The following is a 22,884-nucleotide window of genomic DNA, read 5'->3' on the forward strand; positions in this document are numbered from 1 at the left end:
AATACAGCAGGTCGCCAAAACCAACAACATAATGGAAAAAAGCCTACGGCACCTGGTATTCGCAGGCGGTCTCCCATCCAGGTACTAACCAGGCCCGACCCTGCTTAGCATCCGAGATCAGACGAGATCGAGCGCATTCAGGGTGATGTGGCCATAGGCGATCTTGCACCCTACTTACAACTCTCTTGACAAAAGCCAAGGTGGTCACCTCGGGCAATAGAGAGGAAAAATACAGCAGGTCGCCAAAGCCAACAACATAATGGAAAAAAGCCTACGGCACCTGGTATTCCCAGGCGGTCCCCCATCCAGGTACTAACCAGGCCCGACCCTGCTTAGCATCCGAGATCAGACGAGATCGAATGCATTCAGGGTGTTGTGGCTGTAGGCAACCTTGCTCCCTACTTACAACTCTCTTGACAAAAGCCAAGGTGGTCACCTCGGGCAATCGAGATGAAAAATACAGCAGGTCGCCAAAGCCAACAACATAATGGAAAAAAGCCTACGGCACCTGGTATTCCCAGGCGGTCTCCCATCCAAGTACTAACCAGGCTCGACCCTGCTTGGCATCCGAGATCAGACGAGATTGAGAGCATTCTGGGTGATGTGGCCGTAGGCGATCTTTAACACTACTTACAACTCTCTTGACAAAAGCCAAGGTGGTCACCTCGGGCAATCGAGAGGAAAAATACAGCAGTTCGCCAAAGCCAACAACATAATGGAAAAAAGCCTACGGTACCTGGTATTCCCAGGCGGTCTCCCACCCAGGTACTAACCAGGCCAGACCCTGCTTAGCATCCGAGATCAGACGAGATCGAGCACATTCAGGGTGATGTGGCCGTAGGCGATCTTGCACCCTACTTACAACTCTCTTGACAAAAGCCAAGGTGGTCACCTCGGGCAATCGAGAGGAAAAATACAGCAGGTCGCCAAAGCCAACAACATAATGGAAAAAAGCCTACGGCACCTGGTATTCCCAGGCGGTCTCCCATCCGGGTACTAATCAGGCCCGACCCTGCTTAGCATCCGAGATCAGATGAGATCGAGCGCATTCAGGGTGATGTGGCCGTAGGCGATCTTGCACCCTACTTACAACTCTCTTGACAAAAGCCAAGGTGGTCACCTCGGGCAATCGAGAGGAAAAATACAGCAGGTCGCCAAAGCCAACAACATAATGGAAAAAAGCCTACGGCAACTGGTATTCCCAGGCGGTCTCCCATCCAGGTACTAACCAGGCACGACCCTGCTTAGCATCCGAGATCAGACGAGATCGAGCGCATTCAGGGTGATGTGGCCGTAGGGGATCTTGCACCCTACTTACAACTCTCTTGATAAAAGCCAAGGTGGTCACCTCGGGCAATCGAGAGGAAAAATACAGCAGGTCGCCAAAGCCAACAACATAATGGAAAAAACCTACGGCACCTTGTATTCCCAGGCGGTCTCCCATCCAGGTACTAACCCGGCCTGACCCTGCTTAGCATCCGAGATCAGACGAGATCGAGCGCATTCAGGGTGATGTGGCCGTAGGCAATTTTGCACCCTACTTACAACTCTCTTGACAAAAGCCAAGGTGGTCACCTCGGGCAATAGAGAGGAAAAATACAGCAGGTCGCCAAAGCCAACAACATAATGGAAAAAAGCCTACGGCACCTGGTATTCCCAGGCGGTCTCCCATCCAGGTACTAACCAGGCCCGACCCTGCTTAGCATCCGAGATCAGACAAGATCGAGCGCATTCAGGGTGATGTGGCCATAGGCGATCTTGCACCCTACTTACAACTCTCTTGACAAAAGCCAAGGTGGTCACCTCGGGCAATCGAGAGGAAAAATACAGCAGGTCGCCAAAGCCAACAACATAATGGAAAAAAGCCTACGGCACCTGATATTCTTAGGCGGTCTCCCATCCAGGTACTAACTAGGCCCGACCCTGCTTAGCATCTGAGATCAGACGAGATTGAGCACATTCTGGGTGATGTGGCCGTAGGTGATCTTGCACCCTACTTACAACTCTCTTGACAAAAGCCAAGGTGGTCACCTCGGGCAATCGAGAGGAAAAATACAGCAGGTCGCCAAAGCCAACAACATAATGGAAAAAAGCCTACGGCACCTGGTATTCCCAGGCGGTCTCCCATCCAGGTACTAAACAGGCCCGACCCTGCTTAGCATCCGAGATCAGACGAGATCGAGTGCATTCAGGGTGATGTGGCCATAGACGATCTTGCACCCTACTTACAACTCTCTTGACAAAAGCCAAGGTGGTCACCTCGGGCAATCGAGAGGAAAAATACAGCAGGTCGCCAAAGCCAACAACATGATGGAAAAAAGCCTACGGCACCTGGTATTCGCAGGCGGTCTCCCATCCAGGTACTAAGCAGGCCCGACCCTGCTTTGCATCCGAGATCAGACGAGATCGAGCGCATTCAGGGTGATGTGGCTGTAGGCGATCTTGCACCCTACTTACAACTCTCTTGACAAAAGCCAAGGTGGTCACCTCTTGCAATCGAGAGGAAAAATACAGCAGGTCGCCAAACCCAACAACATAATGGAAAAAAGCCTACGGCACCTGGTATTCGCAGGCGGTCTCCCATCCAGGTACTAACCAGGCCCGACCCTACTTAGCATCCGAGATCAGACGAGATCGAGCACATTCAGGGTGATGTGGCCGTAGGCGATCTTGCACCCTACTTACAACTCTCTTGACAAAAGCCAAGGTGGTCACCTCGGGGAATCGAGAGGAAAAATACAGCAGGTCGCCAAAGCCAACAACATAATGGAAAAAAGCCTACGGCACCTGGTATTCGCAGGCGGTCTCCCATCCAGGTACTAACCAGGCCCGACCCTACTTAGCATCCGAGATCAGACGAGATCGAGCACATTCAGGGTGATGTGGCCGTAGGCGATCTTGCACCTTACTTACAACTCTCTTGACAAAAGCCAAGGTGGTCACCTCGGGCAATCGAGAGGAAAAATACAGCCTTTCGCCAAAGCCAACAACATAATGGAAAAAGGCCTACGGCACCTGGTATTCCCAGGCGGTCTCCCATCCAGGTACTAACCAGGCCCGACCCTGCTTAGCATCCGAGATCAGACGAGATCGAGCGCATTCAGGGTGATGTGGCCGTAGGCGATTTTGCACCCTACTTACAATTCTCTTGACAAAAGCCAAGGTGGTCACCTCGGGCAATCGAGAGGAAAAATACAGCAGGTCGCCAAAACCAACAACATAATGGAAAAAAGCCTACGGCACCTGGTATTCGCAGGCGGTCTCCCATCCAGGTACTAACCAGGCCCGACCCTGCTTAGCATCCAAGATCAGACGAGATCGAGCGCATTCAGGGTGATGTGGCCGTAGGCGATCTTGCACCCTACTTACAACTCTCTTGACAAAAGCCAAGGTGGTCACCTCGGGCAATCGAGAGGAAAAATACAGCAGGTCGCCAAAGCCAACAACATAATGGAAAAATGCCTACGGCACCTGGTATTCCCAGGCGGTCTCCCATCCAGGTACTAACCAGGCCCGATCCTGCTTAGCATCCGAGATCAGACGAGATCGAGCGCATTCAGGGTGATGTGGCTGTAGGCGACCTTGCTCCCTACTTACAACTCTCTTGACAAAAGCCAAGGTGGTCACCTCGGGCAATCGAGAGGAAAAATACAGCAGGTCGCCAAAGCCAACAACATAATGGAAAAAGGCCTACGGCACCTGGTATTACCAGGCGGTCTCCCATCCAGGTACTAACCAGGCCCGACCCTGCTTAGCATCCGAGATCAGACGAGATCGAGCGCATTCAGGGTGATGTGGCCGTAGGCGATTTTGCACCATACTTACAACTCTCTTGACAAAAGCCAAGGTGGTCACCTCGGGCAATCGAGAGGAAAAATACAGCAGGTCGCCAAAACCAACAACATAATGGAAAAAAGCCTACGGCACCTGGTATTCGCAGGCGGTCTCCCATCCAGGTACTAACCAGGCCCGACCCTGCTTAGCATCCGAGATCAGACGAGATCGAGCGCATTCAGGGTGATGTGGCTGTAGGCGATCTTGCACCCTACTTACAACTCTCTTGACAAAAGCCAAGGTGGTCACCTCGGGCAATAGAGAGGAAAAATACAGCAGGTCGCCAAAGCCAACAACATAATGGAAAAAAGCCTACGGCACCTGGTATTCCCAGGCGGTCCCCCATCCAGGTACTAACCAGGCCCGACCCTGCTTAGCATCCGAGATCAGACGAGATTGAGTGCATTCAGGGTGTTGTGGCTGTAGGCAACCTTGCTCCCTACTTACAACTTTCTTGACAAAAGCCAAGGTGGTCACCTCGGGCAATCGAGAGGAAAAATACAGCAGGTCGCCAAAGCCAACAACATAATGGAAAAAAGCCTACGGTACCTGGTATTCGCAGGTGGTCTCCCATCCAGGTACTAACCAGGCCCGACCCTACTTAGCATCCGAGATCAGACGAGATCGAGCACATTGAGGGTGATGTGGCCGTAGGCGATCTTGCACCCTACTTACAACTCTCTTGACAAAAGCCAAGGTGGTCACCTCGGGGAATGGAGAGGAAAAATACAGCAGGTCGCCAAAGCCAACAACATAATGGAAAAAAGCCTACGGCACCTGGTATTCGCAGGTGGTCTCCCATCCAGGTACTAACCAGGCCCGACCCTATTTAGCATCCGAGATCAGACGAGATCGAGCACATTCAGGGTGATGTGGCCGTAGGCGATCTTGCACCCTACTTACAACTCTCTTGACAAAAGCCAAGGTGGTCACCTCGGGCAATCGAGAGGAAAAATACAGCCTTTCGCCAAAGCCAACAACATAATGGAAAAAGGCCTATGGCACCTGGTATTCCCAGGCGGTCTCCCATCCAGGTACTAAACAGGCCCGACCCTGCTTAGCATCCGAGATCAGACGAGATCGAGCACATTCAGGGTGATGTGGCCGTAGGCGATTTTGCACCCTACTTACAATTCTCTTGACAAAAGCCAAGGTGGTCACCTCGGGCAATCGAGAGGAAAAATACAGCAGGTCGCCAAAACCAACAACATAATGGAAAAAAGCCTACGGCACCTGGTATTCGCAGGCGGTCTCCCATCCAGGTACTAACCAGGCCCGACCCTGCTTAGCATCCGAGATCAGACGAGATCGAGCGCATTCAGGGTGATGTGGCCGTAGGCGATCTTGCACCCTACTTACAACTCTCTTGACAAAAGCCAAGGTGGTCACCTCGGGCAATCGAGAGGAAAAATACAGCAGGTCGCCAAAGCCAACAACATAATGGAAAAATGCCTACGGCACCTGGTATTCCCAGGCGGTCTCCCATCCAGGTACAAACCAGGCCCGATCCTGCTTAGCATCCGAGATCAGACGAGATCAAGCGCATTCAGGGTGATGTGGCTGTAGGCGACCTTGCTCCCTACTTACAACTCTCTTGACAAAAGCCAAGGTGGTCACCTCGGGCAATCGAGAGGAAAAATACAGCAGGTCGCCAAAGCCAACAACATAATGGAAAAAGGCCTACGGCACCTGGTATTCCCAGGCGGTCTCCCATCCAGGTACTAACCAGGCCCGACCCTGCTTAGCATCCGAGATCAGACGAGATCGAGCGCATTCAGGGTGATGTGGCCGTAGGCGATTTTGCACCCTACTTACAACTCTCTTGACAAAAGCCAAGGTGGTCACCTCGGGCAATCGAGAGGAAAAATACAGCAGGTCGCCAAAACCAACAACATAATGGAAAAAAGCCTACGGCACCTGGTATTCGCAGGCGGTCTCCCATCCAGGTACTAACCAGGCCCGACCCTGCTTAGCATCCGAGATCAGACGAGATCGAGCGCATTCAGGGTGATGTGGCCATAGGCGATCTTGCACCCTACTTACAACTCTCTTGACAAAAGCCAAGGTGGTCACCTCGGGCAATAGAGAGGAAAAATACAGCAGGTCGCCAAAGCCAACAACATAATGGAAAAAAGCCTACGGCACCTGGTATTCCCAGGCGGTCCCCCATCCAGGTACTAACCAGGCCCGACCCTGCTTAGCATCCGAGATCAGACGAGATCGAATGCATTCAGGGTGTTGTGGCTGTAGGCAACCTTGCTCCCTACTTACAACTCTCTTGACAAAAGCCAAGGTGGTCACCTCGGGCAATCGAGATGAAAAATACAGCAGGTCGCCAAAGCCAACAACATAATGGAAAAAAGCCTACGGCACCTGGTATTCCCAGGCGGTCTCCCATCCAAGTACTAACCAGGCTCGACCCTGCTTGGCATCCGAGATCAGACGAGATTGAGAGCATTCTGGGTGATGTGGCCGTAGGCGATCTTTAACACTACTTACAACTCTCTTGACAAAAGCCAAGGTGGTCACCTCGGGCAATCGAGAGGAAAAATACAGCAGTTCGCCAAAGCCAACAACATAATGGAAAAAAGCCTACGGTACCTGGTATTCCCAGGCGGTCTCCCACCCAGGTACTAACCAGGCCAGACCCTGCTTAGCATCCGAGATCAGACGAGATCGAGCACATTCAGGGTGATGTGGCCGTAGGCGATCTTGCACCCTACTTACAACTCTCTTGACAAAAGCCAAGGTGGTCACCTCGGGCAATTGAGAGGAAAAATACAGCAGGTCGCCAAAGCCAACAACATAATGGAAAAAAGCCTACGGCACCTGGTATTCCCAGGCGGTCTCCCATCCGGGTACTAATCAGGCCCGACCCTGCTTAGCATCCGAGATCAGATGAGATCGAGCGCATTCAGGGTGATGTGGCCGTAGGCGATCTTGCACCCTACTTACAACTCTCTTGACAAAAGCCAAGGTGGTCACCTCGGGCAATCGAGAGGAAAAATACAGCAGGTCGCCAAAGCCAACAACATAATGGAAAAAAGCCTACGGCAACTGGTATTCCCAGGCGGTCTCCCATCCATGTACTAACCAGGCCCGACCCTGCTTAGCATCCGAGATCGAGCGCATTCAGGGTGATGTGGCCGTAGGTGATCTTGCACCCTAGTTACAACTCTCTTGACAAAAGCCAAGGTGGTCACCTCGGGCAATCGAGAGAAAAAATACAGCAGGTCGTCAAAGCCAACAACATAATGGAAAAAAGCCTACGGCACCTGGTATTCCCAGGCGGTCTCCCATCCAGGTACTAACCAGGCCCGACCCTGCTTAGTATCCAAGATCAGACTAGATCGAGCGCATTTAGGGTGATGTGGCCGTAGGCAATCTTGAACCCTACTTACAACTCTCTTGACAAAAGCCAAGGTGGTCACCTTGGGCAATCGAGAGGAAAAATACAGCAGGTCGCCAAAGCCAACAACATAATGGAAAAAGCCTACGGCACCTGGTATTCGCAGGCGGTCTCCCATCCAGGTATTAACCAGGCCCGACCTTACTTAGCATCCCAGATCAGACGAGATCGAGCGCATTCAGGGTGATGTGGCCGTAGGCGATCTTGCATCCTACTTACAACTCTCTTGACAAAAGCCAAGGTGGTCACCTCGGGCAATCGAGAGGAAAAATACAGCAGGTCGCCAAAGCCAACAACATAATGGAAAAAAACCTATGGCACCTGGTATTCCCAGGTGGTCTCCCATCCAGGTACTAACCAGGCCCGACCCTGCTTAGCATCCGAGATCAGACGAGATCGAGCGCATTCAGGGTGATGTGGCCGTAGGCGATCTTGCACCCTACTTACAACTCTCTTGACAAAAGCCAAGGTGGTCACCTCGGGCAATCGAGAGGAAAAATACAGCAGGTCGCCAAAGCCAACAACATAATGGAAAAAAGCCTACGGCACCTGATTTTCCCAGGCGGTCTCCCATCCAGGTACTAACCAGGCCCGACCCTGCTTAGCATCTGAAATCAGACGAGATCGAGCGCATTCAGGGTGATATGGCCGTAGGCGATCTTGCACCCTACTTACAACTCTCTTGACAAAAGCCAAGGTGGTCACCTCGGGCTATAGAGAGATAAAATACAGCAGGTCGCCAAAGCCAACAACATAATGGAAAAAGCCTACGGCACCTGGTATTACCAGGCGGTCTCCCATCCAGGTACTAACCAGGCCCGACCCTGCTTAGCATCCGAGATCAGACGAGATCGAGCGCATTCAGGGTGATGTGGCCGTAGGCGATCTTGCACCCTACTTACAACTCTCTTGACAAAAGCCAAGGTGGTCACCTCGGGCAATCGAGAGGAAAAATACAGCAGGTCGCCAAAAGCCAACAACATAACGTAAAAAAGCCTAAGGCACCTGGTATTCCCAGGCGGTGTCCCATCCAGGTACTAACCAGGCCCGACCCTGATTAACATCCGAGATCAGACAAGATCGAGCGCATTCAGGGTGATGTGGCCGTAGGCGATCTTGCACCCTACTTACAACTCTCTTGACAAAAGCCAAGGTGGTCACCTCGGGCAATCGAGAGGAAAAATACAGCAGGTCGCCAAAGCCAACAACATAATGGAAAAAAGCCTACGGCACCTGGTATTCCCAGGCCGTCTCCCATCCAGGTACTAACCAGGCCCGACCCTGTTTAGCATCCGAGATCAGACGAGATCGAGCGCATTCAGGGTGATGTGGCTGTAGGCGATCTTGCACTCTACTTACAACTCTCTTGACAAAAGCCAAGGTGGTCACCTCGGGCAATCGAGAGGGAAAATACAGCAGGTCGCCAAAGCCAACAACATAATGGAAAAAAGCCTACAGCACCTGGTATTCCCAGGTGGTCTCCCATCCAGGTACTAACCAGGGCACACCCTGCTTAGGATCCGAGATCAGACGAGATCGAGTGCATTCAAGGTTATGTGGCCGTTGGTGATCTTGCATCCTACTTACAACTCTCTTGACAAAAGCCAAGGTGGTCACCTCGGGCAATCGAGAGGAAAAATACAGCAGGTCGCCAAAGCCAACAACATAATGTAAAAATGCCTACGGCACCTGGTATTCCAAGGTGGTCTCCCATCCAGGTACTAACCAGGGCCCACCCTGCTTGGCATCCGAGATCAGACAAGATCGAGCGCATTCAGGGTGATGTGGCTGTAGGCGATCTTGCACCCTACTTACAACTCTCTTGACAAAAGCCAAGGTGGTCACCTCGGGCAATCGAGAGGAAAAATACAGCAGGTCGCCAAAGCCAACAACATAATGAAAAAAAGCCTACGGCACCTGGTATTCCCAGGCCGTCTCCCATCCAGGTACTAACCAGGCCCGACCCTGTTTAGCATCCGAGATCAGACGAGATCGAGCGCATTCAGGGTGATGTGGCTGTAGGCGATCTTGCACTCTACTTACAACTCTCTTGACAAAAGCCAAGGTGGTCACCTCGGGCAATCGAGAGGAAAAATACAGCAGGTCGCCAAAGCCAACAACATAATGGAAAAAAGCCTACAGCATCTGGTATTCCCAGGTGGTCTCCCATCCAGGTACTAACCAGGGCCGACCCTGCTTAGGATCCGAGATCAGACGAGATCGAGCGCATTCAGGGTTATGTGGCCGTAGGTGATCTTGCATCCTATATACAACTCTCTTGACAAAAGCCAAGGTGGTCACCTCGGGCAATCGAGAGGAAAAATACAGCAGGTCGCCAAAGACAACAACATAATGTAAAAAAGCCTACGGCACCTGGTATTCCCAGGTGGTCTCCCATCCAGGTACTAACCAGGGCCCACCCTGCTTGGCATCCGAGATCAGACGAGATCGAGCGCATTCAGGGTGATGTGGCCATAGGCGATCTTGCATCCTACTTACAACTCTCTTGACAAAAGCCAAGGTGGTCACCTCGGGCAATCGAGAGGAAAAATACAGCAGGTCGCCAAAGCCAACAACATAATGGAAAAAAGCCTACGGCACCTGGTATTCCCAGGCGGTCTCCCATCCAGGTACTAACCAGGCCCGACGCTGCTTAGCATCCGAGATCAGACGAGATCGAGCGCATTCAGGGTGATTTGAAGGTAGGCGATCTTGCACCCTACTTAGAACTCTCTTGACAAAAGCCAAGGTGGTCACCTCGGGCAATCGAGAGGAAAAATACAGCAGGTCGCCAAAGCCAACAACATAATGGAAAAAAGCCTACGGCACCTGGTATTCCCAGGCGGTCTCCCATCCAGGTACTAACCAGGCCCGACCCTGCTGAGCATCCGAGATCAGACGAGATCGAGCGCATTCAGGGTGATGTGGCCGTAGGCGATCTTGCACCCTACTTACAACTCTCTTGACAAAAGCCAACGTGGTCACCTCGGGCAATCGAGAGGAAAAATACAGCAGGTCGCCAAAACCAACAACATAATGGAAAAAAGCCTACGGCACCTGGTATTCGCAGGCGGTCTCCCATCCAGGTACTAACCAGGCCCGACCCTGCTTAGCATCCGAGATCAGACGAGATCGAGCGCATTCAGGGTGATGTGGCCATAGGCGATCTTGCACCCTACTTACAACTCTCTTGACAAAAGCCAAGGTGGTCACCTCGGGCAATAGAGAGGAAAAATACAGCAGGTCGCCAAAGCCAACAACATAATGGAAAAAAGCCTACGGCACCTGGTATTCCCAGGCGGTCCCCCATCCAGGTACTAACCAGGCCCGACCCTGCTTAGCATCCGAGATCAGACGAGATCGAATGCATTCAGGGTGTTGTGGCTGTAGGCAACCTTGCTCCCTACTTACAACTCTCTTGACAAAAGCCAAGGTGGTCACCTCGGGCAATCGAGATGAAAAATACAGCAGGTCGCCAAAGCCAACAACATAATGGAAAAAAGCCTACGGCACCTGGTATTCCCAGGCGGTCTCCCATCCAAGTACTAACCAGGCTCGACCCTGCTTGGCATCCGAGATCAGACGAGATTGAGAGCATTCTGGGTGATGTGGCCGTAGGCGATCTTTAACACTACTTACAACTCTCTTGACAAAAGCCAAGGTGGTCACCTCGGGCAATCGAGAGGAAAAATACAGCGGTTCGCCAAAGCCAACAACATAATGGAAAAAAGCCTACGGTACCTGGTATTCCCAGGCGGTCTCCCACCCAGGTACTAACCAGGCCAGACCCTGCTTAGCATCCGAGATCAGACGAGATCGAGCACATTCAGGGTGATGTGGCCGTAGGCGATCTTGCACCCTACTTACAACTCTCTTGACAAAAGCCAAGGTGGTCACCTCGGGCAATCGAGAGGAAAAATACAGCAGGTCGCCAAAGCCAACAACATAATGGAAAAAAGCCTACGGCACCTGGTATTCCCAGGCGGTCTCCCATCCGGGTACTAATCAGGCCCGACCCTGCTTAGCATCCGAGATCAGATGAGATCGAGCGCATTCAGGGTGATGTGGCTGTAGGCGATCTTGCACCCTACTTACAACTCTCTTGACAAAAGCCAAGGTGGTCACCTCGGGCAATCGAGAGGAAAAATACAGCAGGTCGCCAAAGCCAACAACATAATGGAAAAAAGCCTACGGCACCTGGTATTCCCAGGCGGTCTCCCATCCATGTACTAACCAGGCCCGACCCTGCTTAGCATCCGAGATCGAGCGCATTCAGGGTGATGTGGCCGTAGGTGATCTTGCACCCTACTTACAACTCTCTTGACAAAAGCCAAGGTGGTCACCTCGGGCAATCGAGAGAAAAAATACAGCAGGTCGCCAAAGCCAACAACATAATGGAAAAAAGCCTACGGCACCTGGTATTCCCAGGCGGTCTCCCATCCAGGTACTAACCAGGCCCGACCCTGCTTAGCATCCACGATCAGACTAGATCGAGCGCATTTAGGGTGATGTGGCCGTAGGCAATCTTGAACCCTACTTACAACTCTCTTGACAAAAGCCAAGGTGGTCACCTTGGGCAATCGAGAGGAAAAATACAGCAGGTCGCCAAAGCCAACAACATAATGGAAAAAGCCTACGGCACCTGGTATTCGCAGGCGGTCTCCCATCCAGGTACTAACCAGGCCCGACCTTACTTAGCATCCCAGATCAGACGAGATCGAGCGCATTCAGGGTGATGTGGCCGTAGGCGATCTTGCACCCTACTTACAACTCTCTTGACAAAAGCCAAGGTGGTCACCTCGGGCAATCGAGAGGAAAAATACAGCAGGTCGCCAAAGCCAACAACATAATGGAAAAAAGCCTATGGCACCTGGTATTCCCAGGTGGTCTCCCATCCAGGTACTAACCAGGCCCGACCCTGCTTAGCATCCGAGATCAGACGAGATCGAGCGCATTCAGGGTGATGTGGCTGTAGGCGATCTTGCACCCTACTTACAACTCTCTTGACAAAAGCCAAGGTGGTCACCTCGGGCAATCGAGAAGAAAAATACAGCAGGTCGCCAAAGCCAACAACATAATGGAAAAAAGCCTACGGCACCTGGTTTTCCCAGGCGGTCTCCCATCCAGGTACTAACCAGGCCCGACCCTGCTTAGCATCCGAGATCAGACGAGATCGAGCGCATTCAGGGTGATGTGGCCATACGTGTTCTTGCACCCTACTTACAACTCTCTTGACAAAAGCCAAGGTGGTCACCTCGGGCAATCGAGAGGAAAAATACAGCAGGTCGCCAAAGCCAACAACATAATGGAAAAAAGCCTACGGCACCTGGTATTCCCAGGCGGTCTCCCATCCAGGTACTAACCAGGCCCGACCCTGCTTAGCATCCGAGATCAGACGAGATCGAGCGCATTCAGGGTGATGTGGCCGTAGCCGATCTTGCACCCTACTTACAACTCTCTTGACAAAAGCCAAGGTGGTCACCTCGGGCAATCGAGAGGAAAAATACAGCAGGTCGCCAAAGCCAACAACATAATGGAAAAAGCCTACGGCACCTGGTATTACCAGGCGGTCTCCCATCTAGGTACTAACCAGGCCCGACCCTGCTTAGCATCCGAGATCAGACGAGATCGAGCGCATTCCGGGTGATGTGGCCGTAGGCGATCTTGCACCCTACTTACAAATCTCTTGACAAAAGCCAAGGTGGTCACCTCTTGCAATCGAGAGGAAAAATACAGCAGGTCGCCAAAGCCAACAACATAATGGAAAAAAGCCTACGGAACCTGGTATTCCCAGGCGGCCTCCCATCCAGGTACTAACCAGGCCCGACCCTGCTTAGCATCCGAAATCAGACGAGATCAAGCGCATTCAGGGTGATGTGGCCGTAGGCGATCTTGCACCCTACTTACAACTCTCTTGACAAAAGCCAAGGTGGTCACCTCGGGCAATCGAGAGGAAAAATACAGCAGGTTGCCAAAGCCAACAACATAATGGAAAAAAGCCTACGGCACCAGGTATTCCCAGGCGGTCTCCCATCCAGGTACTAACCAGGCCCGACCCTGCTTAGCATCCGAGATCAGACGAGATCGAGCGCATTCAGGGTGATGTGGCCGTAGGCGATCTTGCACCCTACTTACAACTCTCTTGACAAAAGCCAAGGTGGTCACCTCGGGCAATCGAGAGGAAAAATACAGCAGGTCGCCAAAGCCAACAACATAATGGAAAAAAGCCTACGGCACCTGGTATTCCCAGGCGGTCTCCCATCCAGGTACTAACCAGGCCCGACCCTGCTTAGCATCCGAGATCGAGCGCATTCAGGGTGATGTGGCCGTAGGTGATCTTGCACCCTACCTACAACTCTCTTGACAAAAGCCAAGGTGGTCACCTCGGGCAATCGAGAGAAAAAATACAGCAGGTCGCCAAAGCCAACAACATAATGGAAAAAAGCCTACGGCACCTGGTATTCCCAGGCGGTCTCCCATCCAGTTACTAACCAGGCCCGACCCTGCTTAGCATCCAAGATCAGACTAGATCGAGCGCATTTAGGGTGATGTGGCCGTAGGCAATCTTGAACCCTACTTACAACTCTCTTGACAAAAGCCAAGGTGGTCACCTTGGGCAATCGAGAGGAAAAATACAGCAGGTCGCCAAAGCCAACAACATAATGGAAAAAGCCTACGGCACCTGGTATTCGCAGGCGGTCTCCCATCCAGGTACTAACCAGGCCCGACCTTACTTAGCATCCCAGATCAGACGAGATCGAGCGCATTCAGGGTGATGTGGCCGTAGGCGATCTTGCACCCTACTTACAACTCTCTTGACAAAAGCCAAGGTGGTCACCTCGGGCAATCGAGAGGAAAAATACAGCAGGTCGCCAAAGCCAACAACATAATGGAAAAAAGCCTATGGCACCTGGTATTCCCAGGTGGTCTCCCATCCAGGTACTAACCAGGCCCGACCCTGCTTAGCATCCGAGATCAGACGAGATCGAGCGCATTCCGGGTGATGTGGCCGTAGGGGATCTTGCATCCTACTTACAAATCTCTTGACAAAAGCCAAGGTGGTCACCTCTTGCAATCGAGAGGAAAAATACAGCAGGTCGCCAAAGCCAACAACATAATGGAAAAAAGCCTACGGAACCTGGTATTCCCAGGCGGCCTCCCATCCAGGTACTAACCAGGCCCGACCCTGCTTAGCATCCGAAATCAGACGAGATCAAGCGCATTCAGGGTGATGTGGCAGTAGGTGATCTTGCACCCTACTTACAACTCTCTTGACAAAAGCCAAGGTGGTCACCTCGGGCAACCGAGAGGAAAAATACAGCAGGTTGCCAAAGCCAACAACATAATGGAAAAAAGCCTACGGCACCTGGTATCCCCAGGCGGTCTCCCATCCAGGTACTAACCAGGCCCGACCCTGCTTAGTATCCGAGGTCAGACGAGATCGAGCGCATTCAGGGTGATTTGGCCATAGGCGATCTTGCACCCTACTTACAACTCTCTTGACAAAAGCCAAGGTGGTCACCTCGGGCAATCGAGAGGAAAAATACAGCAGGTCGCCAAAGCCAACAACATAATGGAAAAAAGCCTACGGCATCTGGTATTCTCAGGCGGTCTCCCATCCAGGTACTAACCAGGCCCAACCCTGCTTAGCATCCGAGATCAGACGAGATCGAGCGCATTCAGGGTGATGTGGCCGTAGGCAATTTTGCACCCTACTTACAACTCTCTTGACAAAAGCTAAGGTGGTCACCTCGGGCAATCGAGAGGAAAAATACAGCAGGTCGCCAAAGCCAACAACATAATGGAAAAAAGCCTACGGCACCTGGTATTCCCAGGCGGTCTCCCATCCAGGTACTAACCAGGCCTGACCCTGCTTAGCATCCGAGATCAGACGAGATCAAGCGCATTCAGGGTGATGTGGCCGTAGGTGATCTTGCACCCTACTTACAACTCTCTTGACAAAAGCCAAGGTGGTCACCTCGGGCAATCGAGAGGAAAAATACAGCAGGTCGCCAAAGCCAACAACATAATGGAAAAAAGCCTACGGCACCTGGTATTCCCAGGCGGTCTCCCATCCAGGTACTAACCAGGCCTGACCCTGCTTAGCATCCGAGATCAGACGAGATCGAGCGCATTCAGGGTGATGTGGCCATAGGCGACTTTGCACCCTACTTACAACTCTCTTGACAAAAGCCAAGGTGGTCACCTTGGGCAATCGAGAGGAAAAATACAGCAGGTCGCCAAAGCCAACAACATAATGGAAAAAAGCCTACGGCACCTGGTATTCCCAGGCGGTCTCCCATCCAGGTACTAACCAGGCCCGACCCTGCTTAGCATCAGAGATCAGACGAGATTGAGCGCATTCAGGGTGATGTGGCCGTAGGCGATTTTGCACCCTACTTACAACTCTCTTGACAAAAGCCAAGGTGGTCACCTCGGGCAATCGAGAGGAAAAATACAGCAGGTCGCCAAAGCCAACAACATAATGGAAAAAAGCCTACGGCACCTGGTATTCCCAGGCGGTCTCCCATCCAGGTACTAACCAGGCCTGACCCTGCTTAGCATCCGAGATCAGACGAGATCGAGCGCATTCAGGGTGATGTGGCCGTAGGTGATCTTGCACCCTACTTACAACTCTCTTGACAAAAGCCAAGGTGGTCACCTCGGGCAATCGAGAGGAAAAATACAGCAGGTCGCCAAAGCCAACAACATAATGGAAAAAAGCCTACGGCACCTGGTATTCCCAGGCGGTCTCCCATCCAGGTACTAACCAGGCCTGACCCTGCTTAGCATCCGAGATCAGACGAGATCGAGCGCATTCAGGGTGATGTGGCCGTAGGCGATCTTGCACCCTACTTACAACTGTCTTGACAAAAGCCAAGGTGGTCACCTCTTGCAATCGAGAGGAAAAATACAGCAGGTCGCCAAAGCCAACAACATAATGGAAAAAAGCCTACGGCACCTGGTATTCCCAGGCGGTCTCCCATCCAGGTAATAACCAGGCCCGACCCTGCTTAGCATCCGAGATCAGACGAGATCGAGCGCATTCAGGGTGATGTGGCCGTAGGCGATCTTGCACCCTACTTACAACTCTCTTGACTAAAGCCAAGGTGGTCACCTCGGGCAATCGAGAGGAAAAATACAGCAGGTCGCCAAAGCCAACAACATAATGGAAAAAAGCCTACGGCACCTGGTATTCCCAGGCGCTCTCCCATCCAGGTACTAACCAGGCACGACCCTGCTTAGCATCCGAGATCAGACGAGATCGAGCGCATTCAGGGTGATGTGGCCGTAGGCGATCTTGCACCCTACACACAACTCTCTTGACAAAAGCCAAGGTGGTCACCTCGGGCAATAGAGAGGAAAAATACAGCAGGTCGCCAAAGCCAATAACATGATGGAAAAAAGCCTACGGCACCTGGTATTCCCAGGCGGTCTCCCATCCAGGTACTAACCAGGCCCCACCCTGCTTAGCATCCGAGATCAGACGAGATCGAGCGCATTCAGGGTGATGTGGCCGTAGGCGATTTTGCACCCTACTTACAACTCTCTTGACAAAAGCCAAGGTGGTCACCTCGGGCAATCGAGAGGAAAAATACAGCAGGTCGCCAAAGCCAACAACATAATGGAAAAAAGCCTACGGCACCTGGTATTCCCAGGCAGTCTCCCATCCAGGTACTAACCAGGCACGACCCTGCTTAGCATCCAAGATCAGACGAGATCAAGCGCATTCAGGGTGATTTGGCCATAGGCGATCTTGCACCCTACTTACAACTCTCTTGACAAAAGCCAAGGTGGTCACCTCGGGCAATCGAGAGGAAAAATACAGCAGGTCGCCAAAGCCAACAACATAATGGAAAAAAGCCTACGGCACCTGGTATTCTCAGGCGGTCTCCCATCCAGGTACTAACCAGGCCCAACCCTGCTTAGCATCCGAGATCAGACGAGATCTAGCGCATTCAGGGTGATGTGGCCGTAGGCGATCTTGCACCCTACTTACAACTCTCTTGACAAAAGCCAAGGTGGTCACCTCGGGCAATCGAGAGGAAAAATACAGCAGGTCGCCAAAGCCAACAACATAATGGAAAAAAGCCTACGGCACCTGGTATTCCCAGGCGGTCTCCCATCCAGGTACTAACCAGGCGCGACCCTGCTTAGCATCCGAGATCAGACGAGATCGAGCACATTCAGGGTGATGTGGCCGTAGGCGATCTTGCTCCCTACTTACAACTCTCTTGACAAAAGCCAAGGTGGTCACCTCGGGCAATCGAGAGGAAAAATACAGCAGGTCGCCAAAGCCAACAACATAATGGAAAAAAGCCTACGGCACCTGGTATTCCCAGGCGGAATCCCATCCAGGTACTAACCAGGCCCGACACTGCTTAGCATCCGAGATCCGACGAGATCGAGCGCATTCAGGGTGATTTGGCCGTAGGCGATCTTGCACCCTACTTACAACTCTCTTGACAAAAGCCAAGGTGGTCACCTCGGGCAATCGAGAGGAAAAATACAGCAGGTCGCCAAAGCCAACAACATAATGAAAAAAGCCTACGGCACCTGGTATTCCCAGGCGAAATCCCATCCAGGTACTAACCAGGCCCGACCCTGCTTAGCATCCGAGATCAGACGAGATCGAGCGCATTCAGGGTGAGGTGGCCGTAGGTGATCTTCCACCCTACTTACAACTCTCTTGACAAAAGCCAAGGTGGTCACCTCGGGCAATCGAGAGGAAAAATACAGCAGGTCGCCAAAGCCAACAACATAATGGAAAAAAGCCTACGGCACCTGGTATTCCCAGGCGGTCTCCCATCCAGGTACTAACCAGGCCCGACCCTGCTTAGCATCCGAGATCAGACGAGATCGAGCGCATTCAGGGTGATGTGGCCGTAGGCAATCTTGCGCCCTACTTACAACTCTCTTGACCAAAGCCAAGGTGGTCACCTCGGGCAATCGAGAGGAAAAATACAGCAGGTCGCCAAAGCCAACAACATAATGGAAAAAAGCCTACGGCACCTGATATTCCCAGGCGGTCTCCCATCCATTTACTAACCAGGCCAGTCCCTGCTTAGCATCCGAGATCAGACGAGATCGAACGCATTCAGGGTGATGTGGCTGTAGGCGATCTTGCACCCTACTTACAACTCTCTTGACAAAAGCCAAGGTGGTCACCTCTTGCAATCGAGAGGAAAAATACAGCAGGTCGCCAAAACCAACAACATAATGGAAAAAAGCCTACGGCACCTGGTATTCCCAGGCGTTCTCCCATCCAGGTACTAACCAGGCCCGACCCTGCTTAGCATCCGAGACCAGACGAGATCGAGCGCATTCAGGGTGATGTGGCCATAGGCAATCTTGCACCCTACTTACAACTCTCTTGACAAAAGCCAAGGTGGTCACCTCTTGCAATCAAGAGGAAAAAATACAGCAGGTCGCCAAAGCCAACAACATAATGGAAAAAAGCCTACGGCACCTGGTATTCCCAGACGGTCTCCCATCCATTTACTTTCTTTTTTTTTTTTTTTTTCAAAAAATTTTATTATGTTTCCATAAAACAATATACAGATAATATACACCTTATGGCAGGTACTCATTACCGAGAAAAAATAAATAAACGGTATAAGTGAACAAACGGTTTAAACAGTATCAAATAATATAGGATACAATCGCTCAGTGGAAACATAGAAATAGATTACACGGGTTCATCCGTTCAATATGAAAGAGGTGTTGGAGAAGTTGCTAAATGCACTCAAAACATAGCATTCTTGTTTACGTGTGTGTGGTGTATTGAGAGAGTCTGCAATGTGCACACTGTGATAGTACCATATCGGGCTGATCGAGGGAAACAAGAAAAAATTAGGGAGTGGGAGGAAGGGATAGGGGGGAGGTTTTCGTCCATCATGCTGAGTGTGTGTAAGGTTATGGAGGAGGGGGGGGAAGGGGAAAGAGAATAAAGGGGGGATGGGGGGGGGAGAGTAGCATGGAAGACCTAAGGTGAGGATGGATTTCTTGGGTAGACAGGTGGGTGAGGTAGGCTCCTAATGAGGACTATGCGAGTTCCGCCACTCGCCGCTCGCAGGTTCTGGGTGAAGAAAGTGTTCTTCTGCAAGGTCAAATGGTAGCGGATATGTTATAATGGATGTGAGTAGACAGTAATCGAGGGAAAGGTTCCAGGGAGTACAGAGTCGTGTGACTATGCAGCAGTAAGCAGTCAATTAGATTGGGTGTTGGGTTAGGTTGCGAAAGGTTTCAGTGGTTCGGAAGTGTTGCCAAGGAGCCCACTTCGAACCATATTTGGTCGGGGTGTCATTGTTAATGTGGATGAGTTCCTCCAGTTGTGCTATTTTATCCACTCTCCAAAGCCATGTATTAGCAGAGGGGGTAGTAGAAGATTTCCAATGGAGTGGAATGCATTGTTTGGCCGCACTGAGTAGATGGAGTGTAAGGGATTTACGATAAGATGTTTTAAAGGGAACTCTGTGGTGCAGAAGAAATAAGGCTGGGTTGAAGGGTAGGTCTGTACCTGTAATTTCGCTAATCAGCCGATGTATTTTCTGCCAGAAAGGTTGGATGGCCGAGCAGAGCCACCATAAGTGTAAAAGAGTGCCACGGTGGTTGTGGCATCTCCAGCAGGTATCCGATACCTGAGTGTCCCAGGAGTGGATCTGAGCAGGGGTTCTGTACCATCTGCATTGAAGCTTGAAGCCGTTTTCTTGAGTGGAAACATTGAGGGTGCCTTTGTGAATATTAAGAAAGATATTTTCCCAGTCCTCACTAGAAAGGGATAAGTCGAGGTCTTTTTCCCAAGCCTTGCAAGCCAAAGAATCTCCAGGAGTATATCTTTGATATAATAGGGAGTGTGTTAAGGAGATGAGATGAGTCAGAGGCGTTTTAGAAGAGCAAAGATTCTCAAAGGGGGTCAGAGGTCTAGTACAATCCTTTTTTTTGTTAGTGTCATGTAACTAATGTTGAATCTGTTGATAGGTCCACATGGGAATCGGAGGTGTCTTCAGGTCAGTGGCTAATTGCTGGGCTGTAAGTAGTCGCCCGTTTTTGTAAAAGGATGATATCACTAACGGAATTTGTGTCCAATGCTTGACAAGAAAGGATTCGTGCATACCCGGGGGGAAGTCTGGGTTCATTTTAAGTGGGGTCAGTGGTCCAGGCGTAGATGAGATACCGTCTTGTAAACAGGCAGTGCGGAAGCACGCTAGTGTCGGGGCAATAAGTGGATGGGATTTGACCATGGGGAAGACGTGAGCACGCTGTACCCAAGGTAGAGAGTGGAGTGGAGAGTCTATAAATGACGCTTCCAGGTTGACCCAGTCTTTATACGGAGAATGAATGTTCCAGTCAATTATTCGTGTCAAGTGGGCAGCTTTATAATAATTGGTAATATCTGGAAGGCCTATACCACCCTTACTTTTAGGTAGAGAGAGCTGAGAGTAGCTAACTCTGGGTCTATGCGAGCCCCACAGAAAATTGGAGCAGGTTTGTCTGTACGATTTGAAAAAAGCAGTTGGGAGTTTGATTGGCACTGCTTGTAGAAGGTATAAGATGCGAGGAAGGATGTTCATTTTTAAAATGGAAGCTCTGCCAAACCAAGAGAAAATTGGCTTGTTCCACTGTTTCAGGTCCGTTATAATCTTGTGTAAAATAGGTACATAGTTTTTAATATAGAGATCACTCATGTTTTTTGTAATTTGTATGCCCAAGTACGTGATGGCATCATCAGTCCATTGGAACGGAAAGTTAAGTTTACACTGTTGAGTAACGGTGTGGTCTAAGGATATGTTGAGAGCGTAGGACTTATTAAAGTTTATTTTTAGATTGGACAGCGTGTTGAATAGTTTAAATGCTTTTAGAAGGGATGGGATCGTGATCAAGGGGTTGGTCAGGAACAGTAGGATATCGTCCGCGTAGGCGGCAATTTTATAGTCTTTGGATTTGGAACGAATCCCTGAGATATCCGGATTTTGTCTCAAACTGTTTAGGAAAGGTTCTAGTGTGAGAATATATAGGATAGGGGATAAGGGGCATCCTTGTCTGGTCCCGTTTTGTATGGAGAAGGCATTCGATAGGGTGTTGTTAACTCTTATTCTAGCTCTCGGTGTGATGTATAAAGCGTTAATGAAGCATAGCAGTTGGGGTCCCAAACCAATGTTTCGGAGGACACAGTGCATGTAGTCCCATGCAACCCTATCGAATGCCTTCTCCGCGTCAAGTGAGAGAAAAAAACCTTTTTGTCCGGTGCTATTAATTAAATGGTGCAAGTTGATAGCTTTTATCGTGTTGTCCCGCGCCTCCCGGCCTGGGACAAAGCTGACTTGGTCAGGGGAGATCAGTGTAGGGATGAGCGGGAGGAGTCTGTTGGCAATAATTTTGGAAAACAGTTTCAGGTCAACGTTGAGTAGCGATATTGGTCGATAATTTCCAGTCTTGGTCGGGTCCTTGTCTCCCTTCGGAATGACTACGATTTGAGCCTCCAGCATGTCTTGGTGAAGGGGTGTGGTGTCAGAAATGGAATTAAAGGCTCTTCTAAAGGGGTCTTGGAGAATTTCTGAAAAGGTCTTGTAATAAACCGCGGGGAGCCCATCTGGGCCTGGGCTTTTGCCGTTTTTCGTCTGCTTAAGGGCTTTTGTCCATTCCAATGGAGTGATGGGACCATCTAAGTCAGATATTGTGTTAGGGTTTTGAATGGTCGGGCAAAATTTATTCAGGAATTGTTCCATCGTCTGTTGTCTGGTAAAAGCGGCAGCGGGGGATGAGTCAGGTTGTTTGATGTTATATAAATCAGAGTAAAATTTTTAGAATTCGCTAGCTATGTCCGTGTTGGATGTGAGTTTTGTACCAGAAGATGTATGTAAAGAGTGCACCGTGTTTTTAGATTGTTTGGCTTTCAAGGCTCGGGCCAAAAAGTGACCGCTTTTATTGCCGAACTCGTAGAAAAGCTTCTGGGAAAGCATGTATTTTTTCTTAACGGATTTTCCCAGCTCCTCTTGAATGGAGGTACGAACTTGCTGTAATTCTTGGAGGGTCTGCTCGGCCAACGTACGTTTGTGTGCAGTTTCAAGTGTCTTAAGTGATGAGTAAAGAACGGATAAGCGGCGTTTTCGTTCCCTATTAAGTTGGGCCGAGATAGAAATCAGTTTCCCACGTATCACACTTTTGTGGGCTTCCCATTGGGTGAGAAAGGACGTGTCTTGCGTATTATTTTCTGTGAAATAATCAGTGAGACATTGCTGGATCTGCAACGCTCGAGTAGTGTCAGTCAGGATATTTGGATCTAGTTTCCAGACACGCGATCGTTCTTGAATAACCGGGAAGAGCAGAGTGATCGAAGTGGGGTGATGGTCTGAGAGAACCATAGGTTCTATTGTCGCTTGTGAGAGGTATGGAAGATCAGCCTGTGTCAGAAATATATAATCAATTCTTGAGTACCTGTCATGGGGACTAGAGTAAAATGTGAAGTCCTTCTCCGTCGGGTGGAGAGTCCTCCATGTATCGTGTAAAAGAAGAGTTTGGAGAGATAACTTGATTTGTCTAAGGGCCCTAAAGGGGAGGTGGGAGGATCCTGCGGAAGTATCCATGTGAGGATCCAAGGAGACATTAAAATCGCCCCCTAGTATCAACAGGCCAGATTG

At 50.7% G+C, this 22,884-nt stretch overlaps 43 non-coding genes and 39 pseudogenes across 43 annotated transcripts; all 82 read right to left on the reverse strand.

The window, feature by feature from the left end:
- Nucleotides 1-40: 40 nt before the first annotated feature.
- On the reverse strand, nt 41-159 carry LOC143952098 (5S ribosomal RNA). The gene has a single exon (XR_013267308.1). It is a non-coding gene; the product is annotated as a 5S ribosomal RNA (ribosomal RNA).
- Nucleotides 160-268: 109 nt separating this feature from the next.
- LOC143954642 (5S ribosomal RNA) lies at nt 269-387 on the reverse strand. The gene has a single exon (XR_013269614.1). It is a non-coding gene; the product is annotated as a 5S ribosomal RNA (ribosomal RNA).
- A 109-nt stretch (nt 388-496) lies between these two features.
- LOC143954562 (5S ribosomal RNA) lies at nt 497-615 on the reverse strand. The gene has a single exon (XR_013269542.1). It is a non-coding gene; the product is annotated as a 5S ribosomal RNA (ribosomal RNA).
- Nucleotides 616-724: 109 nt separating this feature from the next.
- LOC143943982 (5S ribosomal RNA) lies at nt 725-843 on the reverse strand (annotated as a pseudogene).
- A 109-nt stretch (nt 844-952) lies between these two features.
- LOC143943798 (5S ribosomal RNA) lies at nt 953-1,071 on the reverse strand. The gene has a single exon (XR_013264967.1). It is a non-coding gene; the product is annotated as a 5S ribosomal RNA (ribosomal RNA).
- A 109-nt stretch (nt 1,072-1,180) lies between these two features.
- Nucleotides 1,181-1,299, reverse strand: LOC143944279 (5S ribosomal RNA; annotated as a pseudogene).
- Nucleotides 1,300-1,407: 108 nt separating this feature from the next.
- LOC143944653 (5S ribosomal RNA) lies at nt 1,408-1,526 on the reverse strand (annotated as a pseudogene).
- Nucleotides 1,527-1,635: 109 nt separating this feature from the next.
- Nucleotides 1,636-1,754, reverse strand: LOC143952187 (5S ribosomal RNA). Its single transcript, XR_013267388.1, has one exon. It is a non-coding gene; the product is annotated as a 5S ribosomal RNA (ribosomal RNA).
- A 109-nt stretch (nt 1,755-1,863) lies between these two features.
- Nucleotides 1,864-1,982, reverse strand: LOC143949628 (5S ribosomal RNA; annotated as a pseudogene).
- Nucleotides 1,983-2,091: 109 nt separating this feature from the next.
- On the reverse strand, nt 2,092-2,210 carry LOC143950956 (5S ribosomal RNA). The gene has a single exon (XR_013266273.1). It is a non-coding gene; the product is annotated as a 5S ribosomal RNA (ribosomal RNA).
- A 109-nt stretch (nt 2,211-2,319) lies between these two features.
- LOC143945833 (5S ribosomal RNA) lies at nt 2,320-2,438 on the reverse strand (annotated as a pseudogene).
- A 109-nt stretch (nt 2,439-2,547) lies between these two features.
- Nucleotides 2,548-2,666, reverse strand: LOC143954278 (5S ribosomal RNA). The gene has a single exon (XR_013269284.1). It is a non-coding gene; the product is annotated as a 5S ribosomal RNA (ribosomal RNA).
- Nucleotides 2,667-2,775: 109 nt separating this feature from the next.
- LOC143954279 (5S ribosomal RNA) lies at nt 2,776-2,894 on the reverse strand. The gene has a single exon (XR_013269285.1). It is a non-coding gene; the product is annotated as a 5S ribosomal RNA (ribosomal RNA).
- Nucleotides 2,895-3,003: 109 nt separating this feature from the next.
- On the reverse strand, nt 3,004-3,122 carry LOC143950837 (5S ribosomal RNA). Its single transcript, XR_013266167.1, has one exon. It is a non-coding gene; the product is annotated as a 5S ribosomal RNA (ribosomal RNA).
- Nucleotides 3,123-3,231: 109 nt separating this feature from the next.
- Nucleotides 3,232-3,350, reverse strand: LOC143953351 (5S ribosomal RNA). Its single transcript, XR_013268441.1, has one exon. It is a non-coding gene; the product is annotated as a 5S ribosomal RNA (ribosomal RNA).
- Nucleotides 3,351-3,459: 109 nt separating this feature from the next.
- Nucleotides 3,460-3,578, reverse strand: LOC143954637 (5S ribosomal RNA). The gene has a single exon (XR_013269610.1). It is a non-coding gene; the product is annotated as a 5S ribosomal RNA (ribosomal RNA).
- Nucleotides 3,579-3,687: 109 nt separating this feature from the next.
- LOC143951860 (5S ribosomal RNA) lies at nt 3,688-3,806 on the reverse strand. The gene has a single exon (XR_013267092.1). It is a non-coding gene; the product is annotated as a 5S ribosomal RNA (ribosomal RNA).
- Nucleotides 3,807-3,915: 109 nt separating this feature from the next.
- LOC143954044 (5S ribosomal RNA) lies at nt 3,916-4,034 on the reverse strand. The gene has a single exon (XR_013269071.1). It is a non-coding gene; the product is annotated as a 5S ribosomal RNA (ribosomal RNA).
- Nucleotides 4,035-4,143: 109 nt separating this feature from the next.
- LOC143944140 (5S ribosomal RNA) lies at nt 4,144-4,262 on the reverse strand (annotated as a pseudogene).
- Nucleotides 4,263-4,371: 109 nt separating this feature from the next.
- Nucleotides 4,372-4,490, reverse strand: LOC143945056 (5S ribosomal RNA; annotated as a pseudogene).
- A 109-nt stretch (nt 4,491-4,599) lies between these two features.
- Nucleotides 4,600-4,718, reverse strand: LOC143943497 (5S ribosomal RNA; annotated as a pseudogene).
- Nucleotides 4,719-4,827: 109 nt separating this feature from the next.
- LOC143953757 (5S ribosomal RNA) lies at nt 4,828-4,946 on the reverse strand. Its single transcript, XR_013268810.1, has one exon. It is a non-coding gene; the product is annotated as a 5S ribosomal RNA (ribosomal RNA).
- Nucleotides 4,947-5,055: 109 nt separating this feature from the next.
- Nucleotides 5,056-5,174, reverse strand: LOC143951065 (5S ribosomal RNA). The gene has a single exon (XR_013266371.1). It is a non-coding gene; the product is annotated as a 5S ribosomal RNA (ribosomal RNA).
- A 109-nt stretch (nt 5,175-5,283) lies between these two features.
- On the reverse strand, nt 5,284-5,402 carry LOC143945600 (5S ribosomal RNA; annotated as a pseudogene).
- Nucleotides 5,403-5,511: 109 nt separating this feature from the next.
- Nucleotides 5,512-5,630, reverse strand: LOC143950849 (5S ribosomal RNA). The gene has a single exon (XR_013266178.1). It is a non-coding gene; the product is annotated as a 5S ribosomal RNA (ribosomal RNA).
- A 109-nt stretch (nt 5,631-5,739) lies between these two features.
- LOC143952099 (5S ribosomal RNA) lies at nt 5,740-5,858 on the reverse strand. The gene has a single exon (XR_013267309.1). It is a non-coding gene; the product is annotated as a 5S ribosomal RNA (ribosomal RNA).
- Nucleotides 5,859-5,967: 109 nt separating this feature from the next.
- Nucleotides 5,968-6,086, reverse strand: LOC143954643 (5S ribosomal RNA). Its single transcript, XR_013269615.1, has one exon. It is a non-coding gene; the product is annotated as a 5S ribosomal RNA (ribosomal RNA).
- A 109-nt stretch (nt 6,087-6,195) lies between these two features.
- LOC143954564 (5S ribosomal RNA) lies at nt 6,196-6,314 on the reverse strand. The gene has a single exon (XR_013269543.1). It is a non-coding gene; the product is annotated as a 5S ribosomal RNA (ribosomal RNA).
- A 109-nt stretch (nt 6,315-6,423) lies between these two features.
- On the reverse strand, nt 6,424-6,542 carry LOC143943985 (5S ribosomal RNA; annotated as a pseudogene).
- A 109-nt stretch (nt 6,543-6,651) lies between these two features.
- LOC143943810 (5S ribosomal RNA) lies at nt 6,652-6,770 on the reverse strand. Its single transcript, XR_013264968.1, has one exon. It is a non-coding gene; the product is annotated as a 5S ribosomal RNA (ribosomal RNA).
- A 109-nt stretch (nt 6,771-6,879) lies between these two features.
- Nucleotides 6,880-6,988, reverse strand: LOC143949315 (5S ribosomal RNA; annotated as a pseudogene).
- Nucleotides 6,989-7,097: 109 nt separating this feature from the next.
- Nucleotides 7,098-7,216, reverse strand: LOC143946491 (5S ribosomal RNA; annotated as a pseudogene).
- Nucleotides 7,217-7,324: 108 nt separating this feature from the next.
- Nucleotides 7,325-7,443, reverse strand: LOC143948130 (5S ribosomal RNA; annotated as a pseudogene).
- A 109-nt stretch (nt 7,444-7,552) lies between these two features.
- LOC143952198 (5S ribosomal RNA) lies at nt 7,553-7,671 on the reverse strand. The gene has a single exon (XR_013267398.1). It is a non-coding gene; the product is annotated as a 5S ribosomal RNA (ribosomal RNA).
- A 109-nt stretch (nt 7,672-7,780) lies between these two features.
- Nucleotides 7,781-7,899, reverse strand: LOC143953431 (5S ribosomal RNA). Its single transcript, XR_013268514.1, has one exon. It is a non-coding gene; the product is annotated as a 5S ribosomal RNA (ribosomal RNA).
- Nucleotides 7,900-8,007: 108 nt separating this feature from the next.
- On the reverse strand, nt 8,008-8,126 carry LOC143952192 (5S ribosomal RNA). The gene has a single exon (XR_013267392.1). It is a non-coding gene; the product is annotated as a 5S ribosomal RNA (ribosomal RNA).
- A 110-nt stretch (nt 8,127-8,236) lies between these two features.
- Nucleotides 8,237-8,355, reverse strand: LOC143945655 (5S ribosomal RNA; annotated as a pseudogene).
- A 109-nt stretch (nt 8,356-8,464) lies between these two features.
- On the reverse strand, nt 8,465-8,583 carry LOC143944532 (5S ribosomal RNA; annotated as a pseudogene).
- A 109-nt stretch (nt 8,584-8,692) lies between these two features.
- LOC143947326 (5S ribosomal RNA) lies at nt 8,693-8,811 on the reverse strand (annotated as a pseudogene).
- A 109-nt stretch (nt 8,812-8,920) lies between these two features.
- Nucleotides 8,921-9,039, reverse strand: LOC143947619 (5S ribosomal RNA; annotated as a pseudogene).
- Nucleotides 9,040-9,148: 109 nt separating this feature from the next.
- LOC143944533 (5S ribosomal RNA) lies at nt 9,149-9,267 on the reverse strand (annotated as a pseudogene).
- Nucleotides 9,268-9,376: 109 nt separating this feature from the next.
- Nucleotides 9,377-9,495, reverse strand: LOC143948617 (5S ribosomal RNA; annotated as a pseudogene).
- Nucleotides 9,496-9,604: 109 nt separating this feature from the next.
- LOC143954423 (5S ribosomal RNA) lies at nt 9,605-9,723 on the reverse strand. Its single transcript, XR_013269416.1, has one exon. It is a non-coding gene; the product is annotated as a 5S ribosomal RNA (ribosomal RNA).
- Nucleotides 9,724-9,832: 109 nt separating this feature from the next.
- On the reverse strand, nt 9,833-9,951 carry LOC143946101 (5S ribosomal RNA; annotated as a pseudogene).
- Nucleotides 9,952-10,060: 109 nt separating this feature from the next.
- On the reverse strand, nt 10,061-10,179 carry LOC143951824 (5S ribosomal RNA). Its single transcript, XR_013267060.1, has one exon. It is a non-coding gene; the product is annotated as a 5S ribosomal RNA (ribosomal RNA).
- A 109-nt stretch (nt 10,180-10,288) lies between these two features.
- Nucleotides 10,289-10,407, reverse strand: LOC143952100 (5S ribosomal RNA). The gene has a single exon (XR_013267310.1). It is a non-coding gene; the product is annotated as a 5S ribosomal RNA (ribosomal RNA).
- Nucleotides 10,408-10,516: 109 nt separating this feature from the next.
- LOC143954644 (5S ribosomal RNA) lies at nt 10,517-10,635 on the reverse strand. Its single transcript, XR_013269616.1, has one exon. It is a non-coding gene; the product is annotated as a 5S ribosomal RNA (ribosomal RNA).
- A 109-nt stretch (nt 10,636-10,744) lies between these two features.
- Nucleotides 10,745-10,863, reverse strand: LOC143954565 (5S ribosomal RNA). The gene has a single exon (XR_013269544.1). It is a non-coding gene; the product is annotated as a 5S ribosomal RNA (ribosomal RNA).
- A 109-nt stretch (nt 10,864-10,972) lies between these two features.
- On the reverse strand, nt 10,973-11,091 carry LOC143943986 (5S ribosomal RNA; annotated as a pseudogene).
- Nucleotides 11,092-11,200: 109 nt separating this feature from the next.
- LOC143951873 (5S ribosomal RNA) lies at nt 11,201-11,319 on the reverse strand. Its single transcript, XR_013267104.1, has one exon. It is a non-coding gene; the product is annotated as a 5S ribosomal RNA (ribosomal RNA).
- A 109-nt stretch (nt 11,320-11,428) lies between these two features.
- LOC143948190 (5S ribosomal RNA) lies at nt 11,429-11,537 on the reverse strand (annotated as a pseudogene).
- Nucleotides 11,538-11,646: 109 nt separating this feature from the next.
- On the reverse strand, nt 11,647-11,765 carry LOC143946886 (5S ribosomal RNA; annotated as a pseudogene).
- A 108-nt stretch (nt 11,766-11,873) lies between these two features.
- LOC143946989 (5S ribosomal RNA) lies at nt 11,874-11,992 on the reverse strand (annotated as a pseudogene).
- A 109-nt stretch (nt 11,993-12,101) lies between these two features.
- LOC143953821 (5S ribosomal RNA) lies at nt 12,102-12,220 on the reverse strand. Its single transcript, XR_013268868.1, has one exon. It is a non-coding gene; the product is annotated as a 5S ribosomal RNA (ribosomal RNA).
- Nucleotides 12,221-12,329: 109 nt separating this feature from the next.
- Nucleotides 12,330-12,448, reverse strand: LOC143954354 (5S ribosomal RNA). The gene has a single exon (XR_013269353.1). It is a non-coding gene; the product is annotated as a 5S ribosomal RNA (ribosomal RNA).
- Nucleotides 12,449-12,557: 109 nt separating this feature from the next.
- Nucleotides 12,558-12,676, reverse strand: LOC143950885 (5S ribosomal RNA). Its single transcript, XR_013266209.1, has one exon. It is a non-coding gene; the product is annotated as a 5S ribosomal RNA (ribosomal RNA).
- A 108-nt stretch (nt 12,677-12,784) lies between these two features.
- LOC143943778 (5S ribosomal RNA) lies at nt 12,785-12,903 on the reverse strand (annotated as a pseudogene).
- A 109-nt stretch (nt 12,904-13,012) lies between these two features.
- LOC143945273 (5S ribosomal RNA) lies at nt 13,013-13,131 on the reverse strand (annotated as a pseudogene).
- Nucleotides 13,132-13,240: 109 nt separating this feature from the next.
- Nucleotides 13,241-13,359, reverse strand: LOC143954677 (5S ribosomal RNA). Its single transcript, XR_013269642.1, has one exon. It is a non-coding gene; the product is annotated as a 5S ribosomal RNA (ribosomal RNA).
- Nucleotides 13,360-13,468: 109 nt separating this feature from the next.
- Nucleotides 13,469-13,577, reverse strand: LOC143947340 (5S ribosomal RNA; annotated as a pseudogene).
- Nucleotides 13,578-13,686: 109 nt separating this feature from the next.
- On the reverse strand, nt 13,687-13,805 carry LOC143946711 (5S ribosomal RNA; annotated as a pseudogene).
- Nucleotides 13,806-13,913: 108 nt separating this feature from the next.
- On the reverse strand, nt 13,914-14,032 carry LOC143946990 (5S ribosomal RNA; annotated as a pseudogene).
- Nucleotides 14,033-14,141: 109 nt separating this feature from the next.
- Nucleotides 14,142-14,260, reverse strand: LOC143944243 (5S ribosomal RNA; annotated as a pseudogene).
- Nucleotides 14,261-14,369: 109 nt separating this feature from the next.
- LOC143948127 (5S ribosomal RNA) lies at nt 14,370-14,488 on the reverse strand (annotated as a pseudogene).
- A 109-nt stretch (nt 14,489-14,597) lies between these two features.
- On the reverse strand, nt 14,598-14,716 carry LOC143944573 (5S ribosomal RNA; annotated as a pseudogene).
- Nucleotides 14,717-14,825: 109 nt separating this feature from the next.
- LOC143953247 (5S ribosomal RNA) lies at nt 14,826-14,944 on the reverse strand. The gene has a single exon (XR_013268347.1). It is a non-coding gene; the product is annotated as a 5S ribosomal RNA (ribosomal RNA).
- A 109-nt stretch (nt 14,945-15,053) lies between these two features.
- LOC143954938 (5S ribosomal RNA) lies at nt 15,054-15,172 on the reverse strand (annotated as a pseudogene).
- A 109-nt stretch (nt 15,173-15,281) lies between these two features.
- LOC143952430 (5S ribosomal RNA) lies at nt 15,282-15,400 on the reverse strand. The gene has a single exon (XR_013267608.1). It is a non-coding gene; the product is annotated as a 5S ribosomal RNA (ribosomal RNA).
- Nucleotides 15,401-15,509: 109 nt separating this feature from the next.
- LOC143943434 (5S ribosomal RNA) lies at nt 15,510-15,628 on the reverse strand (annotated as a pseudogene).
- Nucleotides 15,629-15,737: 109 nt separating this feature from the next.
- On the reverse strand, nt 15,738-15,856 carry LOC143953282 (5S ribosomal RNA). Its single transcript, XR_013268379.1, has one exon. It is a non-coding gene; the product is annotated as a 5S ribosomal RNA (ribosomal RNA).
- A 109-nt stretch (nt 15,857-15,965) lies between these two features.
- Nucleotides 15,966-16,084, reverse strand: LOC143951371 (5S ribosomal RNA). The gene has a single exon (XR_013266650.1). It is a non-coding gene; the product is annotated as a 5S ribosomal RNA (ribosomal RNA).
- Nucleotides 16,085-16,193: 109 nt separating this feature from the next.
- On the reverse strand, nt 16,194-16,312 carry LOC143951623 (5S ribosomal RNA). Its single transcript, XR_013266878.1, has one exon. It is a non-coding gene; the product is annotated as a 5S ribosomal RNA (ribosomal RNA).
- Nucleotides 16,313-16,421: 109 nt separating this feature from the next.
- LOC143953544 (5S ribosomal RNA) lies at nt 16,422-16,540 on the reverse strand. The gene has a single exon (XR_013268616.1). It is a non-coding gene; the product is annotated as a 5S ribosomal RNA (ribosomal RNA).
- Nucleotides 16,541-16,649: 109 nt separating this feature from the next.
- Nucleotides 16,650-16,768, reverse strand: LOC143944327 (5S ribosomal RNA). The gene has a single exon (XR_013265016.1). It is a non-coding gene; the product is annotated as a 5S ribosomal RNA (ribosomal RNA).
- Nucleotides 16,769-16,877: 109 nt separating this feature from the next.
- On the reverse strand, nt 16,878-16,996 carry LOC143944757 (5S ribosomal RNA; annotated as a pseudogene).
- Nucleotides 16,997-17,105: 109 nt separating this feature from the next.
- LOC143952813 (5S ribosomal RNA) lies at nt 17,106-17,224 on the reverse strand. Its single transcript, XR_013267954.1, has one exon. It is a non-coding gene; the product is annotated as a 5S ribosomal RNA (ribosomal RNA).
- A 109-nt stretch (nt 17,225-17,333) lies between these two features.
- Nucleotides 17,334-17,452, reverse strand: LOC143951636 (5S ribosomal RNA). Its single transcript, XR_013266890.1, has one exon. It is a non-coding gene; the product is annotated as a 5S ribosomal RNA (ribosomal RNA).
- A 109-nt stretch (nt 17,453-17,561) lies between these two features.
- On the reverse strand, nt 17,562-17,680 carry LOC143943808 (5S ribosomal RNA; annotated as a pseudogene).
- Nucleotides 17,681-17,788: 108 nt separating this feature from the next.
- On the reverse strand, nt 17,789-17,907 carry LOC143945340 (5S ribosomal RNA; annotated as a pseudogene).
- A 109-nt stretch (nt 17,908-18,016) lies between these two features.
- LOC143951535 (5S ribosomal RNA) lies at nt 18,017-18,135 on the reverse strand. Its single transcript, XR_013266799.1, has one exon. It is a non-coding gene; the product is annotated as a 5S ribosomal RNA (ribosomal RNA).
- Nucleotides 18,136-18,244: 109 nt separating this feature from the next.
- LOC143948769 (5S ribosomal RNA) lies at nt 18,245-18,363 on the reverse strand (annotated as a pseudogene).
- A 109-nt stretch (nt 18,364-18,472) lies between these two features.
- LOC143943622 (5S ribosomal RNA) lies at nt 18,473-18,591 on the reverse strand (annotated as a pseudogene).
- Nucleotides 18,592-22,884: the final 4,293 nt, after the last annotated feature.

This window comes from Lithobates pipiens, unplaced genomic scaffold (genome assembly GCF_037356315.1).
Source record: "Lithobates pipiens isolate NorthernLeopardFrog02 unplaced genomic scaffold, aLitPip1_a1.2 Scaffold_30, whole genome shotgun sequence".
Lineage (NCBI taxonomy): Eukaryota > Metazoa > Chordata > Amphibia > Anura > Ranidae > Lithobates > Lithobates pipiens.